General features: G+C 40.8%; 1 protein-coding gene and 1 long non-coding RNA gene across 12 annotated transcripts in view; one reads left to right on the forward strand and one right to left on the reverse strand.

Moving 5' to 3' along the window:
- LOC140847852 (uncharacterized) overlaps nt 1-9646 on the reverse strand; it is a 60158-nt gene extending 50512 nt beyond the window's left edge. The window contains exon 1 of the long non-coding RNA XR_012128059.1: nt 8952-9646. This is a non-coding gene — a long non-coding RNA (uncharacterized lncRNA). The remainder of the gene's footprint in view (nt 1-8951) is intronic.
- The window catches only part of CAMK1D (calcium/calmodulin dependent protein kinase ID), a 433891-nt gene that overhangs the window by 306418 nt on the left and 109440 nt on the right, over nt 1-18033 (forward strand). The gene's annotated exons all lie outside the window — the stretch shown is intronic.

Consider the following 18033-nt stretch of genomic DNA (forward strand, 5'->3'; position numbering starts at 1 on the left):
TAATTGAATTTAGTCAAATCTCTTGGCTGTCTTTTTTTACCAATCAGTCTGTACCCGTTTTGGACCTGGGTTAATTTGGAATCCTACTTACTTAATTAATTTGGTGGTCAGTCAGAAAGGGATGGGGGCCGAGGTAAAGACAGAGCCCTAACCTCAGGATTTCCAGTAGAGATGCTGTGATATCACCCGTTTCCTGCCCTAGAAGGTTACACTGGACTCGGCCTCCAGTGTTTGGTCTACAGGTATGTGAGCTTCTCTGAGCATAAGCCCGGGAGAGGCCCCCATGTGGCAAAGAAGGGTGATCTGATTACAGGAACCAACAGATCTGTCCATCCTTTTTCATTCAACAAGTATTTCTCCTTAGAAAGGAGCCCCTCAATGTCATATAGTTGCCATTAATTGGAAGAACATAGCTGTAGAGGCAGTTGTAGAAATACTCCTGGGATAAGAGCACAGCATTATTTTTCAGTAACGATGTGTGCACAGCTCTTTACAGTAGCTGACATGGCTTCTGAACAGTAGTTTTCAAACTTGTCCCCCAGAATGCTAAGGTGAGCTGGGAGCCTGGGGTCTGGAGAGGAATAAGTGGGTAGGCACCTGGCTTCCATCCCTCCTTCCAGCAGAATAGAGCCACCTTTTTGTGGTTTCTGACACCAAGAGCAGTTTTACATTGTCATCAGAGGGTGGCACAAGATTCTGGTCAGGTTCTGTAATGATAACTTAGATAACTTCTTGGTCCGCAGCCTCTGCTGGCACAGCCTTAACTGGCAAGCAATGGGAGAGCAACATGATCTCCTGTGCAGAAGAGAACATATTAGAAATTAGAAATTGAGCGGCTCCAAGTTCTTGCTTCTTTTTATTGGGCATAAGCCTCTCGTGGATTCCACGTATTCTGTTTGAAGAGAGGTGATGAAACCAATGTCGATCTACTTACAATAAAGAACCTGAAAGTTCCAGTGTTGTGGTTCTCTCCCTAATGAAATTATGACAAGTTCTGCTGGGACAGACAAACCCCCCAAATATACAATGGCTCCAATGTCTTAGAAATTTATTTCTTGTGCATATAAACTCCTATGTTTACAATGGCTTTCCTCCCAGGAGTGACTCCTGGGCCCAAGATCCTTCCTTCCATTTGTTCCATCTTCTTCAGCAAGAAGGGTGCATATCTCCATCAGTACAGTGGTAGAAAAAACAGCACAAAGAATTTGGCATGGAGGGTTTTGAAGAGCCAAGCGTGGAAGTGACACATACCACTTCCACTCACATTCCACTGGGCAGGACACACTCATGGGCTGAATCTCACCATAAGATTAACTGGAGAACACAACCTAGTGTTGTGCCCAGGAAGGAAAGGAAATGGGCTTGATGAATAGCTCTCCAGCTTCAGCCACACCAGCTAATATTAGAATTAACAGAAGATGCAATCAATAAAAGAATTTCAAGCCTTACATTCTTTTAATTTCATTCATCCTAATTTGAGAATAGTATCTTCAGGAAGCACTTGAAAATTCCAAGAACACTTGAAATTCTGAGCTGAAGGGCTGGAAGCCTCCCCTAGTGGAAGATAAGGTATGAGTAGGAGCAAGATGGATAATCAGCTATTGATAAAGTTGAAAAAGACCAGATTTGCTTCTTCCCCCATTCATCACCTCCTAGCAAGGAGTTACTGGCATTAGTGTGGATGCTGCTTCAGGCTTTCCATTAAGAGAATCAGAGACACCCACACTGTGCAGGGAGACAAGATAGTGTAGTGACTAAGAGATCTGGCTCTTGAGTCAGAGTACATGGGTTTGCACCCTGACTCTGCAGCTTACAGCATGACTTTGAGCAAATCACTTTTCTGTGCTTCAGTTTCCTCTCTTAAAACATGGTGATAATACTTACCTCACAGATGGTTGTGAACATCAAATGAAATACTATATAAGTGCTCAAAGTGTATCAGATAATTTTTCAAAGAAATAGTTACTGTTATCATCTACAGCTAACTGACTCAAAGACATTCAAATTCTTTAGTTAGAACTTAGAAACCAACGTATATTTCTGCAAACAGAATATTTGGGTTTTACAAATGCAATAGCTGGTCCAGATGGAATGACACTTGTATATAAATAAAATGTTATGCCACCTCTACCAAAATATTTCGGACAATCTACTGACAGCTTTCACAGTCGGCCGTCATTCGTCCATACTGGGAACTACACTAGTGATGGACAATACTGAGATGAAAAGGAAAGAGCTTGCAGATGAGTGGGAGAGACAGAGACGTAAACAAGTACTTGTGCTACCACATGGCATCTCTTGATTTTACCCATGAAAGCAGTTAGCAGCACTCTGAGCAATGACTGGAGAGGCAGGGGGCAGGGGCTTTTTTAGGGTTCAAGTCCTTCAGGTTGTGGGAACAGAGGCTGGAATAAGGTGCCACTAGCAATTCTTGGACCATCCCACCTGCTGCAGCCCAGAACTCTTATCTAACCTTAGCCAGTGAAAATGGAACACTTTGGGAATCAGCACCCAGGTAGAGATTTTGTAAAAAACAACACTACATTCCACTAAGAACAAGTAAGAATTACACAGCATACCTCTAGTACCACAGAGAAACCCGAGAGGAGCAGAACCCTATCGGGACACGTCCCCCCAGGGGTACACCAAGGCATATAAGCACACCCAGTATCCAGGACATGAAATCCTTCCTGTGTCTGACATTTGATCAGTAATACTTAGAATTTCCATCAACTTGTTCAGACTGAGACATGGAGTTTTGTTTGGTAGACTCTGCTTTTGTATATATATTGCTTGTCTGATTCAACATGAAATCAAAATCCATTTCCCACATATGCCCCACTCCCGGTCATGAAACCCTGTTCTCTTTTTTATTCTCTGCCTGTTTGTATTAATTTTAGCTTAATAAATTTTAATGGCCCTGTGATTCCAGGAACAGTTGGTTTCTGGCTAAAAGCAAAACAGAAAACTGCCGGTTTTAGTTACAGAAGGTTACGTGGCAAGTCTTGCTTCTGAAGAATCTATTTAAAGTTGAGCAGTGAGCGCCCTGGAACCGAGGCGCCACCTGCCGGGCGGAGGGGGAAAACACAAAAATGAAGTCCAACCTTGATTTACAGGGAGGCAGGAGAAAGGAAAGGTAGTCGTACAGGATAGAACGCAAGAGCTCAGCAGGATCACTTGCAGATAAATATGCATGAGAACTCATGCTTGCAAGAGTCCTGACAAATTCCCATTATTTCTGCCCTTTGGAGTTTTCAGAACTCCTGAAGTTTGTATTTTCATTTTTTCTTCTTTTTCAGAGTATGGAGATCATGAAATTTTCCCCCAGAGCACTTCCTACTGGCTGACCTTTCCGTAAAAAGCAATGCCATGCAGAGCATTCTTTGATAAGACAAAGCGAATGTCATTGCCAGCTCACTTCACATGAGACATCAAAGGACATTTGGCCTTGACCCACAGTCCTCATCCCACTTTGGTGTCTGTCCTTTCCAGCCAATCTAAATATCTAGGCCATCTGCGCCCACCCCCTGTTCCTGCAGAAACCACAGTACTAGTCTAGAATTAAGGGAACATTGACAGTGAAGGTTGTCAAGCATCAATTTTCCTATATGCCATGAAAAATATATTGGTCCAAAGTGACATACTACCAGAATTCTCCTGTTCAATTCCCATAAAGGTGACACATTTTTCTTGGACGGACCTAATTTCAAATATTCCATGTGCCCTGCAATCTGACTGCATTTCTCATATGCTCAGCCACATATTGTGGCTAATTCTTCTTTTAGCTAATTGTTTATTGTTGCTTTCAAGATGGTAGAGTAGGATGTAGTCAGTGATTTATGCATTTTGTCAGTACCTCTCTGTCAAGCATTTGCTATTGTGTCAGAAACAAGGACACAACAGATATAGAAGGTGCTTTGAAGAATTTCCCTAAGCTGGAGAGTCAGACTTGAGGTGCACCCTAAGGAACACTGCACGCTTCTCCCAAAGCTCCTCAGAGCCAATAGGAGCATCACAGCGTAGTGGTCACCGTGGAGAATTCAGGGATACTAAGATGCAGTCCTTGTTCCCGAGCACTAGCAAGGGCAGGGCAGGGGCAGGCCTAGGTGCACCCATGACTATGATTCAAGGCCGTCCTCGAGGAGTGCCTTGTGTAGAGGTCCACAGGGCAAAGAAGGGATGGTTCAGCTGGGGACTGTTTGGCCGAGAGAAGTGAATCTAGTACTCCCTTGCTCCCCCCGTGCACACACACCTCTTGCTGAGAAGGCGGGAGGAGGAGGAAGGGCACTGAGCTTGGCAGCAGTGGGCTGTACTGTCCATCTGACGCTCTGAGGAGCTTCAAAGGCCTCTTGTGAAAGGAGCGAACATAATCACGTGAACAAATACATTTCTGTATGGAAAAGATCTTTTTGAAATTCCTGGATGCACTGAACCTGTTTCAGATCACCTTAGGGCTTCTGTTAAGTGGCTTCCTTCTTTAAGAAATCAAATGGCGAGAGATGTGAGATTCACCACACACGGTTCGTGGGTTTTGTTTTGACTTTGGGGTTTCCTTCCCTAAGTGACCTTTTACTGTGCTGTTGGTTGAAGTGTAACATTAGGTTGACTTTGTTCTCAAGAACTCCTGGGGTGCTCACTGCCAAGTTCATAGCAATACCATTAAAGGCTTGAGTGTTCTGTGTTAGCACAGCAGGAGTCTGTGCACCTGTGGCTCATGGGTGTAAAAACAAAAAGCCAAGGAGAGAATGCAGACTCTGATCAGCGTTTGTAGAAATCTGAGAGAAAGGAAGGGAGGACAGTCTCCCGTACTAGAGGATTCATTCAGCTGTAGATGTTCATTAGTATTTGGGGAAGACCTGGGGGAGGTCAGCACGCAGGTAAGTGGCCCCCAAGGAGTGGTGTTTACCTGGATGAATTAATTCCCCATAGTCAAAGGTCTAGACCTCAGCTGATTGCTGAACACACCAAGCGTAGGTCTCTTGGTCAGAACAGAATCCCATTAATAAATAGGGGGAGAACACCAATTTTATTAATTTATGATGAAATATATAATTATCTGGTGAGCTCATGTTTGCTAAGCAGCATATTCGTTCCCTTTAGGCACAAATACCTGAAAAGGCAGACCATATTTGGAAGATTGCTTAGATTTTTAGAATCAGAGCAAGAGGCAGGAGAGGGATTATTTTAATGGCTGCTGCCATCAAAGTGTGATAGATGGTCCATAGTCCACGGTTATGGTCAGCAGACCAAGAGTCTGTCTCCCTGGACAGTGCTAGGGGCACTGCTGATGCTGGCGACAATTGGTCCAGCTCCCAACTCACCCCATTGGATAGCTTTGTTCTCTCTTTAGAATATCAGACCATCCTCTGCCTTCATGCAGAGTGTGTTCACAACACATGACTGCTGTGCACAACTTGAACATTACACTCAGATGTTTCTATCCCCGGGAGATTTTAAAATACATTAATATTGAAATAAAGTAAGTACATTAAAAAATATGTATATAAAATACCTCATCACCCCTAGTCCTTCTGTCACTGATGATGTATTTCCATCATTCCACATATTCTTTGAAATTTTTTCTTTGCTTTCGTAACTAAATCCACTTGGTGGACAAGCTGGAGTCCAGCTAGCACCCAATTGGCTGCTTCTCCATTTAATGAGTTCCAGCTTTGTCTTGTCTCAAAAGCATTACTATCGTGAGATCTTCCTTTCTTACTACTGCTTGCTTCAGTTGCATTTTATCATTTAACATTTATAAGTAACAATAGGAAAATGCCAACAATATTCAAGCAAATGAACATATACTCTGCTCTGCAGACAAATACAGTGAGTCTCCTGAAACTTAACTTCTGGCTGGAAGTCAGTGCCACAATGCAAAGCTCAAATTTGTGTGAAAATTCCATATTTTGTGTGCAAACAACATGGAATATTCAAAAGCGTGCTGTGTTTTTAGAAGTTAAATGTGGAAGAGTTAGGGATGTTTATACCCTCAAGCAGATTATAAATGGATCTTGGAAGGAGGCCGGCAGGAAGGTGTTGTATTTATTTTAGCAAATTCCATAAATAGTTACTGAATACTTACTGTATGTAACGCACCATGCTAGGCATCTATTTTCAAGTTCTCGGTGGTGGGATATTGAGGGAAATACCTCTTTCTTGCCCTTATGTATGCTTACAAATGACCTTTTTGAAGTAGTTTTCAAGTCCTTCTAGACCAGAGATTCCTGACCTCAGCACTATTGATGTTTTGAATATTGTGGGCGCTATCTATGTATCTTGGGTGTTTAGCAGCATCTCTGGTTTCTACTCACTAGATGCCAGTAACACCCACTAGTCATGGAATAAAAATGTCTCCAGACATTGTCACATGTCCCCTGGCAGATAGAACTGCCCCCAGTTGAGAACCACTGCATTAGACCCTCTGACTTTGTTGGCTTTGCCTGGAAAATTTGATTTGGCCTACCTACAGTCCCACCTAAGTGTCTTATTGCATCAGTCCCTTTGTTCCGACAGCTTCAGGGAGGTGCGTGGTTGACAGAAGGGCTGTGCCTCATTGAGTTCACGGCAACAAACATGTGCTGCTTCACGGAAACCTCCTGTCTGCACACCTGCACCTTCTCCTCCTGCCCTGCCTGCTCCCCATCTCATGAGATGAAGGCCATGTCTACATAATGTCAACTTGAACAACTCAGCCACACTAATAGTATGGTACCATGCAGACAATATGCCTGGAAAATGGGCTGAATATTGTGGTAACTCCATTTCTGGACTTGAACTCGTTATCTTGGCCCCGTGTACACGTAACATAAGATATGGCGATAGTGAGCCTGCAATTCAACTGGATTAGAGGCCAGGCCACCACCATCAACCACTGCCCTGCTACTGGGACTCAGCAAGGAAGAGAGCAGAGGACCATGGAGACTGGAGTGGCAGTGACCTGCAGTCCCTTCTAGACACCAGAGTCCATAAACAGCACTCTGACAGCAGAAGTCAGCATATATATTCATGAAATACACTGATAATTTCTCATTTTAAATGTATTGACCAACATTCTAAACAGAAAGCCAATGGGCTTGGCCTGAGAGTCCGGGCAGAGTGGAAGGCCATAGGTAGTGGGCAAGATGCTGCAGAGTTGCTACCTGAGGTGTTTGGTGTCACCAGGGTTGAGCCAGCAGCGACCACGGAAGGCCAGAGGTTAGCCAACTCTGAAGGCAAGAGACAGAGACCCAGACACACAAGGGGAGAATGGCGTGTGCAGCAGAGGCACCCGCTGGAGCCAGATGGCTGCAAGTCCCGGAGCAGCAAGGGAGCCGGGAGAAAGGTGTGCAGCAGGTCCTCCCGGAGAGCCTTTGGAGGGAGCACCGCCCTGCTGACAGCTTGATGTCACACTTCTAGCCGCCAAAACCGAGAGAGAGAACACATTTCTATTGTTGTAAGCCACCCAGTGGGAGGTACTTTGTTATGGCTGCCCTAAGAAAATATACAGAACTTCAGAAGCAGTGTTGGGACAACTGGAGTTTCCATTTGGGAAAAACAAAACATTAGATCTACTGCATACCATTGAAAAATTACATTCCAACTAAACAAAAATCTAAACATGAGAAGCAAAACCTCATCCTTTTGGAAGAAAATGGAGGATGTCTGTAACCTCAGTGTAGAAACACAATTCCTTAAGATGCAAAAAGACCTAAGAAAAAATTAATGTATTTGCATCAAAATTGAGATCTTCTGTGTGCTATAAGACCACATAAATAAAATTAAGAGATAAGCCACAGGCCAGAGAAAGTGTTTGTAACCTAATGTAGTCAACAAATAATCTACATTACATGAAGAAATGCTAGGAATGAAGAACAAGTGGCCTAATAAAAATACAGACAAAGGATATGCAAACACAGTTTACCAAACTGAAAACAAATGGCCAACAGATGAAAGGATGGGTTAAAAACTGCAATCAGTTCAGGGAATGGAAGTCTATACAAAATGAAAACAATCAGTATATATATAATGACATATACAGATCTCCAAATGGTGAATGAAATATTAAAGTTGCAGTATAAGAAAGCACTTGTGCATAAAATACACAGCAATACTATATATTATTTCTGATAAATGTATTAAAAAATGAAAAGCATGAACTGAAAAGGTCCACAGTCATCATAATGTTTGCATCTAGGAAAGACAGCAGTGAGAACAAGGTTGAAGAGGGGACCTAGAAGGCTTGAGTTTCATCTGTCATGTTCTGTTTATGTCATTAGAAGGAAACCTGAAGAAAAATGTTCAATTTGTTAAATCAGTGGTGAATACCAGAATGCTTGTTATAATGGTCTCTGTAATTTTTTGGATCTTTTGAACTTCTGAAAATAAAAGTAATACACAGTGAAGCATTTTTGGAAGACATTTTAAAAGTAAGGAATTTAGTCAGAGAAGAGGAGGGTAAGTATATTTAACACAAATAAAAACATGCATTCAGTTCTGCTATAGTTTATCCTTTGTATTTCTAAGACTCACAGTGTAATGCAAAATCATACAAGGAAAACTACAGAGCTCATCGGAGAAATGGTGTAGACACACAACACTCAAAGTTTATCGAAACTTCTAATGATGAAATAAGTTAGTCAAGGGGATGAAAGTACAGAAAGGGAATATAGTCAGTAATACTGTGATATCTTTGTATCAGATGGAACTACACTTACCATAGTGAGCACTTCATGCTCTATGTAAGTGTTCAGTCACTATGTTGTATACCTGAAACCAATATAAAATTGGTAATTGGTATGATGTGATATTGGTATAATATCAATGAAACTGTATTTCAATAAGAAAGACTGAAACATAATAAATGCAAAAAGAGAGTTCACTGATGGTGTGTTAAAATGAAAAGATGGGAGCCTAATGTAAATGGCACAGGTTGAGGCATGTTAAATGATGAAGAAATAAGTAACACTTACCTTAAAAAACTACCTGAAATTTGCTTGCGGAAGTGGGCGTGAGTGAGAAGGGGTGGAGCTTATGAGTTACTCTGAAGTGGTGGAAGGTTCTCTGAAATCAGACGGCGAGATGTTAACAGCTGCCTTGGATGACCAGGGTTCCCAGCACGTGGGGCGATCCGAGGCAGCTGGTAGATGCCTGAAGGGAATGCATGTGGTCACCTAGCAACGTTTCTACCCTTACCACTTACTGGCGTCTCGTCTAGTACTGCGTAGCTTGGTGTTGTGCGCTGTAGTGTGTTCATCAGCGTCCTTGGCTTCTATCCTGTAGATGTCAGTAGCAAACTTCCCCAGTCATGACAGAAATACCTGTGGACATCACCAAATACCTGCTGGGGGTCAAACTTAACCTGATTCTGAACAGACCTAGTGTTTCTCACAGGCAAAACTGCTTATATGCAAATGCAAAATTTTGTGATACATTATTTACTAATATGTCAGTCACATTGAAACAACTTCATATTTTCAAAACAAGTATAATAGCAAAAATGACTGTTTCATTAAACTTGAAATAATGAATTTGTGATTTAAATGTGCAGGAATCATTTGAGTTTTAAAAACAACTCTTGAGTTTCATTGAATGCAACAAAAAGATGAATACAAATTAAAAATAAATAAAAACAAGATATACTTTGATACCCATAGAAAATAAACACATGGCAATAACAATTGGACTTAAAATTGATTTAAAGGAAAGAATTCAATAAAAAGTAGAGCATATGCTTAATGTGATTAGAGTACTTTAACAAATATATAATTTACATACTGCTAATTATGAACTTCAGAAAATGTTCAATTTATCCAAGACAACCACAAGAATAAACAAAAATGTCCAGTCATTTAAAAAAACTCTGAATGCCATTAATTTAGAAATAGTCTAGTGACAATGTACATTTCATTGTCATTTAGTATTATATTTGGCTTAAATTATAGTTTAAAAGACATGTCTTTTTTTAGGTAGTCTTTATATTGGTTTTTATAAGTAATTTGAAAAATTACATTTTGATTTTCAACATGTATGCCAACTTCCTAGTGCATTTTTGCAGCCAATTTATACTTTAACAATGAGCTATAAGGCTATAATGAGGAACTCTTAACTGCTTGTTCTTCGTGGTTGTCAGGGAAATAAGTATAATTAGGCTTTCATGTAAGGAACTGGGTTTTCCTTATGCATAAATTATTTCCAGTAACTTATTTGGGGCTAGGCAAGTTGGTGTAATGGAAGCTTTAGAAGAAAAGTTTAAGAAATGAACAGTTACAGAAAATCCACCTCTTATGGAAGGCAATTATCTGAAATTTTGTAGTGATCTTTTATCCTCAATGAGAGTACTTATATACATTTTCCAACATGGAAAAAATGTATTTCAGAGAAAGCAAGTTTGAAAAAATAGTCTCTACACCAAAAACATTAATAAATCCAGTGTGAAATTTCATCAGAGAAAGAAAGGGTATATTAAATACTAAATTATTTTTACTAACAGTGCTCCACATTTGAATTTTTTATTTTTCTGATCAGGAACTGTATCTTTCCACTCTCCTACTTCTCTTAAGAAAAGTAGGAACAGGATATAAAGCTAATTAAATCTGTGTATCATTTCAGAGCCATTGATTCATGCTTTGTAGTTTGATTTCCAGTTTTATAATCGTTGAGTTAATTGTCTCTATTTCTGTGAAAAATGCAGTCCTGAAATAGAGTTCAAAACACATCTTTTTATTATTCATACATATTATTTGGTTTCTTTTTCAGAGCAAGTAGAGAAAATATCAGAATTACTCTTAAGCATACCCAACCCTAATTTTGTTTTGGTTATATTTAAATTACACCATTTTTTATACAGTATAAGAATGCTTTTTGTCAACTCTGGTTTGTCTTGTACCATTTGCTTTAATGACGGTGCCCAAAGGGCAACAATCTTATGCCCAAGAGAAGGATTTTGGCTAAGAGGCACACAGCCACCAGATGGCTCCCTTAGGTTTTTAAATCTCCGTTTGGATAAGTAAATTGACTTTCCCTGAAGAAATTACTTGAGTAAATTTTAAATAATGCCATAACTGTGATCAGGTCTTCATAGTTTCAAACAATTTACAGGTTTAAAGCTGTCAGGGTATTTTTACACAAGCTCACCATGATGGTTTTACTACATGCATATTGTATTCATTGGCTTTTCTTTTGAATTTTTGTTTTTTTCACTTAAAAGTTAAAAGCCTCATATCTTGTTTCTTTTCTCCCATCCAGCCTTTCTTTACCAAACATACTATGTTTTAGGAGTCTCTTAACTGGCCCTAACCCTCCCAAAGACAGCCTTGGGAATTCACACCAAAAGCAGAATGTAGAAGTTGTGTATTGCTCATCTGACATCAATATTCTCTGCTAACCCTGCCTACTTGCTTCCCAGAGGTCTCACTATTGTGCACTTGCCACTGCATAGTACTGTGAAAACCAATGGGATAGATTCTGTATTCATAAGGAAGCAGCAGCAAGGGATTATGGGAATTTTCTTATTGTGGTAAGAGCACAACATGAGATGGACAATTTTTTAAGTGCACAGTATGGTATCACCAACTAGGCACAGTATTGTGCAGCAGCGTGTTTTCAGCTGAGTAAGTCTCTATCTTTCTTGATAATAGGCATTCCAATAGGTGATACCACATTGTCACTTTGATTTGCATTTCCCAGATGATTAGTGATGTTGAACACCTTTTCATACACTAATTGGCCATTTGTATGTCTTCTTTGAAGAAATGCCCATTTTTACAATCTGGTTGTATGGTGTTTTTCCTATGGAGTTTTAAGACTTCCTTATGTATTTTGAATATTATCCCCTTATCATATGTATGGTTTTGCAAATATTTTCTCCCATTCCATTGGTTTCCTTTTATTTCTGTTGACAGTTTTATTTCCTGTGCACAAGCTTTTTAGTTTGGTGTCCCATTTGTCTGTTTTTTTCCTTTTGCTATTTATGCTTTTGGTGTCATATCTAAGAAATTGCCAAGACAATGTCAAGGAGATTTCCCATTCCTTTGTCCTAGGAGTTTTACAGTTTCAGACCCTATGTTTTTCCCATTTTGAGTTGATTTTTACATACGATGTGAGAGAGTGGTCCAGTTTAATTCTTTTGCTTGTGGGTATCCAGTTTTCCCAGAATCCTTTGTTGAACAGACTGGCCTTTCAACACTGTATATCCTTGGCAGTCTTGTGGAATATTAATTGATCATATATGTATGGGTTTCTTTCTGGGCTTTCAGTTTGTTCTATATTTCTATCTTTATACCAGTATGTACTGTTTTAATTATTGTAGCTTTGTAGTATATTTAGAAATCAGGAAATGCCATGCTTTCAGCTTTGTTCTTTTTCAAGATTGCTTTTCCTATTTGGGATCTTTTGCGGTTCCACTTACATTTTAGGATTGCTTTTTCTATTTCTGTTAAAAAAATGCTACAGGGATTTTGATGAGAATTGCATTGATTATATAAATGGCTTTGGGTAGCACAGACATTTTAACAGTATTAAGTCTTCCAGTGCATGAACACAGGATATATGTTGTTTAATTTTTTTCTTCAGTGTTTTGTGGTTTTCATTATACAAGTCTCTCATCTCTTTAGTTAAGTTTATTCTTAAGTATTTTATTATTTTTGATGTTTGAAATGGGATTGTTTTCTTAAGTTCCTTTTTGGATCATTCATTGTTACTGTATAGGAATACAACGGATTTTTGTATGTTGTTTTTTAAATCCTGAAACTTTATTGAATTCACTTATTAGTTCTAACAGTTGTTTTATAGAGTTTTTAGGGTTTTCTATATATAATGTTATCTGCAGAGATAATTTTACTTCTTCCTTTCCTATTTGGATACCTTTTACTTCTTTTTCTCACTTTGGCTAGGATTTCTAGTACTATGTTGGATAAAAATGGTGAGAGTGGGCACCCTTGTTTGGTTCGTCATCTTGGAAGAAAAGCTTCTAGTATTTCACCATTGAGTATAATGTTAGCTGTGGGCTTGCAGCTTAAATTCCTTCTGTACCTAGTATGTTGAGGGTTTTTGTCATGAAAGGGTGTTGAATTCTGTCAAATGCTTTTTCTTCATCTATTGAGATGATTGTGTGACTTGCATTTTTCATTCTGTTAATGTGGTGTGTCACATAAATAGATTTTCATATGTTGAACCATTCTTGCATCCCAGGGATTAACCATACTTGGTCATGGTGTATGATCCTTTTAATGTGTTGTTGAATTTAGGTTTGCTAATACTTTGTTAACATTTTTCACCTGTTTTCATCAGGGATGTTGACCTGTAGTTTTCTTTTCTTACAGTGTCCTTTTCTGGCTTTGATAATCAGGATAATGCTGACTTCATAAAATGAGTTTGGAAGTGTTCCCTCCTCTTAGTTTTCTGGAAGAGTTTCAGAAATATTGCCATCCATTCTTTAAATGGTTGGTAAGATTCACCAGGGAAAATAATCTGGTTCTGGGATTTTCTTTGTTGGGACATTTTTTATGACTGATTCAGTCTCCTTACTTGTTATCAGTCTGCTCAGATTTTCTGTTTCTCCTTGATTCAGTCTTGGTAGGGTATATGTTTCTAGGAATTTTTTCTAGGTTATCCAGTTTGTTGATGTGTAGCTGTCTATAGGAGGCTCTTAAAAATCCTTTTTACTTCTATGGCATCAGTTATAGTGTCTCTTCAGAGATACAACCTAAGAACTGTTGAGTTTCACTCATCATAAATGCACTATAGTATGTTTTATTGCAAATAATCATGATGATGAAAGAAATATGTGAATAGAAACTCACTTGATGTTTCTGTAATCACCAGATGTGAGGCAAGGAGGAGTAAGCAGGCAGAACAAAGCAGGCGTTCACCAATAATCCTCTTTTCCTTTTAGGGTTAGAACCACATAATATTGATCTTACTCAAAGCCAATCACCAGAAAACTCCAGGAATTCAAAAAGAACTGCTAGAACTTCTGCCTCTGCCTGTCAATCTTACTCTTCCTTCATGAGCAGTTTTTATCGAGTAAGTTCCTTGTGCAGTCATCCGAAAGCAAAACCTGTGTATAACTAAACTAGCAGTTGTAGGGGCCAGAAAATAATTGCTTATTCCTGCCTTTCGATTCCAGTCCTCCAGGAAGTATGACTGAGAAGTCTGTATGGGAGAGCTTTAAAGCAGATCTCAAATCTTAGCACACATAAGAATCACTTGGAGATTTTGGTAAAGCTAAGATTCCTGGGCCTCACCTTCAGAGATTCTGATTCAGTAGATCAGAGTGAGAAAGGGGACATGAATTTTCATTTCAAATGAGCTCTCTGGCTATGCTGATGCTGCTGATCCATGGACCACCCTTTCAGTAGCAAGATCTTTGAAAACATGCTTTTAATACTCGTTTGTTGTCACCTCTGAGGAAGAATACCTTTGAGTGAATGACAGAGCAATGCCACATCAAGCCATTTACAATCTGAACCACACACGATTTTATGTGATTGATGCTCATGACTTCAGTTAGGGTGTAAAGAAATCCGACTTGGTCCATCTCCAAAACTCCTAGCAAAGGGTACTCTTAGGGTATCAATGAGAGAAGAGGGTATTGACATACCACTAGAAAATAAAGACTACTAGCTTTATGTCTTCACTTATGTCTGGAAAGAAATGACTGAGATGAATCTCAAGACACCATCCCATCAATAACACAGAAGAATTAACGCTTGTTGTACACAGAGAGAGACGGATGAGTGACAAGAAATGGGGCATGTGACCAGCCTTTCCCACTACTCACTTCAAGGCATTGTCACTAATCTTTCAACCCAGCCATTGCTTATGGGCAGTGAGACTGAAGGTGACATATTAGATAAAATGCCTGCTGACGAATTCTCTAATCTCAACAGAAGAGAACAAGATCCATTGTCCCAGGCCAATGGCTGGCACAAAGCCCTTGTTCTCTTAACAGAGGTTTGACATGAAATAGGATCCTTTCAAGCCCTTTTTTTTTTGAAAATTAAACTGCTACAGTAGAGAAAAAACTTTTTCTCTTGAATAGCCCTCAGGTACAATAAGGATTCATATCTAAGACTTTTCAAATCCATGGAAAGATGGTTGTTCTTGGCAGATTTGCTGAGGAGCCTTTAATCTTTTCAGCTTTAGAGTTAATTGTAGCCCAAGGACATCTATGAACCATGCCTGGGAGTAGTTCCCAGAAGCCAATGACAGTGCACCTATTTTCTGGAATTAAATAATTCACTCAACAGAGACTTTTGGCAAGACTGTGAGGTAATATAGCATAGGTCCTGACTCATGGGGCTTGCCGCCTTTGGGTGAGGTGTAGATGAATGTGCACAAATAATTATAGCTTGGTTAAATTATACCATGTGAGTAGCAGACACGAGCCATTCCTAGTATGTGTGGGAAGCCCCAGTGGTGGAGGGCCTCGTGTTCCAGGGGAGCCACAGGTGAGTGAAGCCTGGACAAAGGAGTCTGAATTTGCCAGGCATTACTGGGATTTTCAAGGCCAAAGGACTGTTGTCCAGAAAAGCATGGATATGTGGACATGGGACAGGGACCACATTTCAACTTATGTAGCCTCATTGCCTACCTCGGCTTCTGGCACATTTCAGTCACATAATAAGTAATTTGAGACTGATCACACTTCTCTCAAACTGGACCCACTTGATGAGTGCCAGCAGTTTCTCTGCTTCTGGCTCCACATTCAGCTTATGAAAATACTTCCCAGAACTCCATGTAAGAAAAGACTGGCATTTCATTAGAAGAGATGTATTAGGAACCCCAATTATCACTCAATATTGCCCTGCTGGTAGCAGATAGATCAAAATCTGGGATTGTGGTGTTAGATGGGTGAGAGCTTCACAATTTGATGTTGCTTTTGAGACAAGGACCTTGGATGTAGTCAGAGTAGGGTGAGGGCCTCTGGAAAAAGCAAGGCAGGATACTTACAGTCAGAGCAGTGTAACTACGTGCAAGGAAACCCCCAACCAAAACTCTGTGTTAAGCATTAAGCTCTAGAGTCATTCTTCAGTGAGATCAGTTAATATTCCCCAGATAAAGAAGAGTAGCACATATTTTCATTATGCTAATCATTTGTAATCATGTGTAAGGTTCACCTTAGCATGCTAAAGGCCCAGGCCTATGTGCTGTCTTCCCTCCTTCAGACCTGATGAGATGATTTGCAAACTGGGCAACTAATTTAGCATGCAGGCCCAGCCATAAACAACATAGTAAAAGACAGGAAGGATTCCACCTTAAAGATAAGATTGCATTTTTAACACCCAGGAAGTTAAGAAGTAAGATTCTTAACTTACTCTTCAGCAAATAGACAATACCTCAGCCCACCTTGGGGCCTGGGCACATAGCCTTGTTTGATATGCTCCCAGACCAAGATGCCAGTATCTCAGGGAGAAATCAGAGCAGGAAGTTTAAGTAAATTCTAAATATTCAGGGACCACTTAATAAGTCCACACCCCTAAACTTTTTTCACATTCCCAAAAATCCTCAACTGCCTATAAAACCCCTAGACAACGCACCACCACGGACTCTCTTGTCCCCTCCTGGCGCGAACCAGGAGCTCTGTCCTCTCACTGTATCTCTCAATAAAAGCCTCTCCCTGGCTCTCCTACCTTGGGTGTTTGCTAAGTTCATTCTTCGACCCCACAAACCAGAACCCCGGCATCACTTTCTTTGGCTGCTGGTCATTCATAGACGTGTTCATGATCATTCATCCAGAAACTGTTTACTGAGCATCCGCTAGGTGACAGGCCCTTTCTGGCAATCAGCAATACAGCAGTGAACAAAACAGACAAGGACCCTGCCCTCACAGTGCTCCTTACTTGAGAAAGGCAAACGGATAATAACAGCACGGACATGACTGAGGTACTTGCAGGTAAGAGAGCACTGAGAAGAGTGGGCCAGAGCCCTCCATCCTGCAGGCAAGCATGAGTTATGGGCACAGTGCTAGTCTCTAGGCGTCACAGTGCCAGTGTAGCCCTAACACTCTGCAGCAGACGTTTTTGTGGGAGCCACTGAGCCTCTCGCCGGCTCCCAAGTGCAGTGTGGTCTGTAACAGGAGGGGCACCCATTTTACTGATCCTGGAGGCACAACAGGGAATACGCGCAGGGCAGAGGGAATGCCCCATACAGCAGAGGGAGGGGAATCAGGAGAGACCCAGAGCCAGGCCGGCTGGGGAGGCACTGAACCACTGGCGGTAGATTGGGCGAGGAGGCCTGTGAGCAGAACACAGCTGTCCGGTGAGGCCGTGTCTCTGCTGTTGTCTGTGCCAAGTGAGAAGAAGTGAACACCTTCCTCTGTATACAAACTTCAGCTGAGTCTCCATTGCTCCTTGATGCTTTTCTGCAGCTGGATTTTTTTTTTTTTCTGGTAAATTCAAAGATGGGCTGCATGCTGTGTCCAGGCTGGCACAAAGAACAACTCAGTTTGGTCAGGGAACTGTGGCCACTGTGGGCCGGCAGGAACAGCCAGCACCTAGGCCACACTGTAACCCACAGAAGTTTGAAATTAGCCCAAACTATAAAGTCATCCCCTGAAGTAACAGAAATGCACCCTTCAATATTGTCATCTGGAAGATGGAGACAATTATTCTTGGAGGTCTTAGGAGGAGTATGTAGCCAAGTGCTTGGCACATTGTAGCTGTTATGGACTCAGTGTTTATCTCCCCTGCCCTCCAAATTCATGTGGAAATCATAACCTCCAATGTGATGGCAGTGAATGGTTAACAGCGACATTTAGTAAGAGAATATTGGAAGTGTTCCATAGAATATTTCTGGTGGCAGTGCAGTAGCAGCCCTAGGGCAGGTGGGAAGCTGTGTGGCCTGGAAGGTGAATGGGGAGTGTGAATGGGGGGAAGGCAGACAGAAGGGTGTGTTGGAGGCTATGGTGGGAGAAAAGCCACTTAAGCACAGGCATGGAGAGGAGAATAATGTGTATGCTAAGAGACTGAAGCTCCCGGGGCATTGTGCTGTGGGTTTGCGTGTGTGCAGGCCCACATATCTTCTTAAGCAATCTCAGTGAGTCACAATTAA

The sequence above is a fragment of the Manis javanica genome, chromosome 2 (assembly GCF_040802235.1).
Source record: "Manis javanica isolate MJ-LG chromosome 2, MJ_LKY, whole genome shotgun sequence".
NCBI classification, from domain to species: Eukaryota; Metazoa; Chordata; class Mammalia; order Pholidota; family Manidae; genus Manis; species Manis javanica.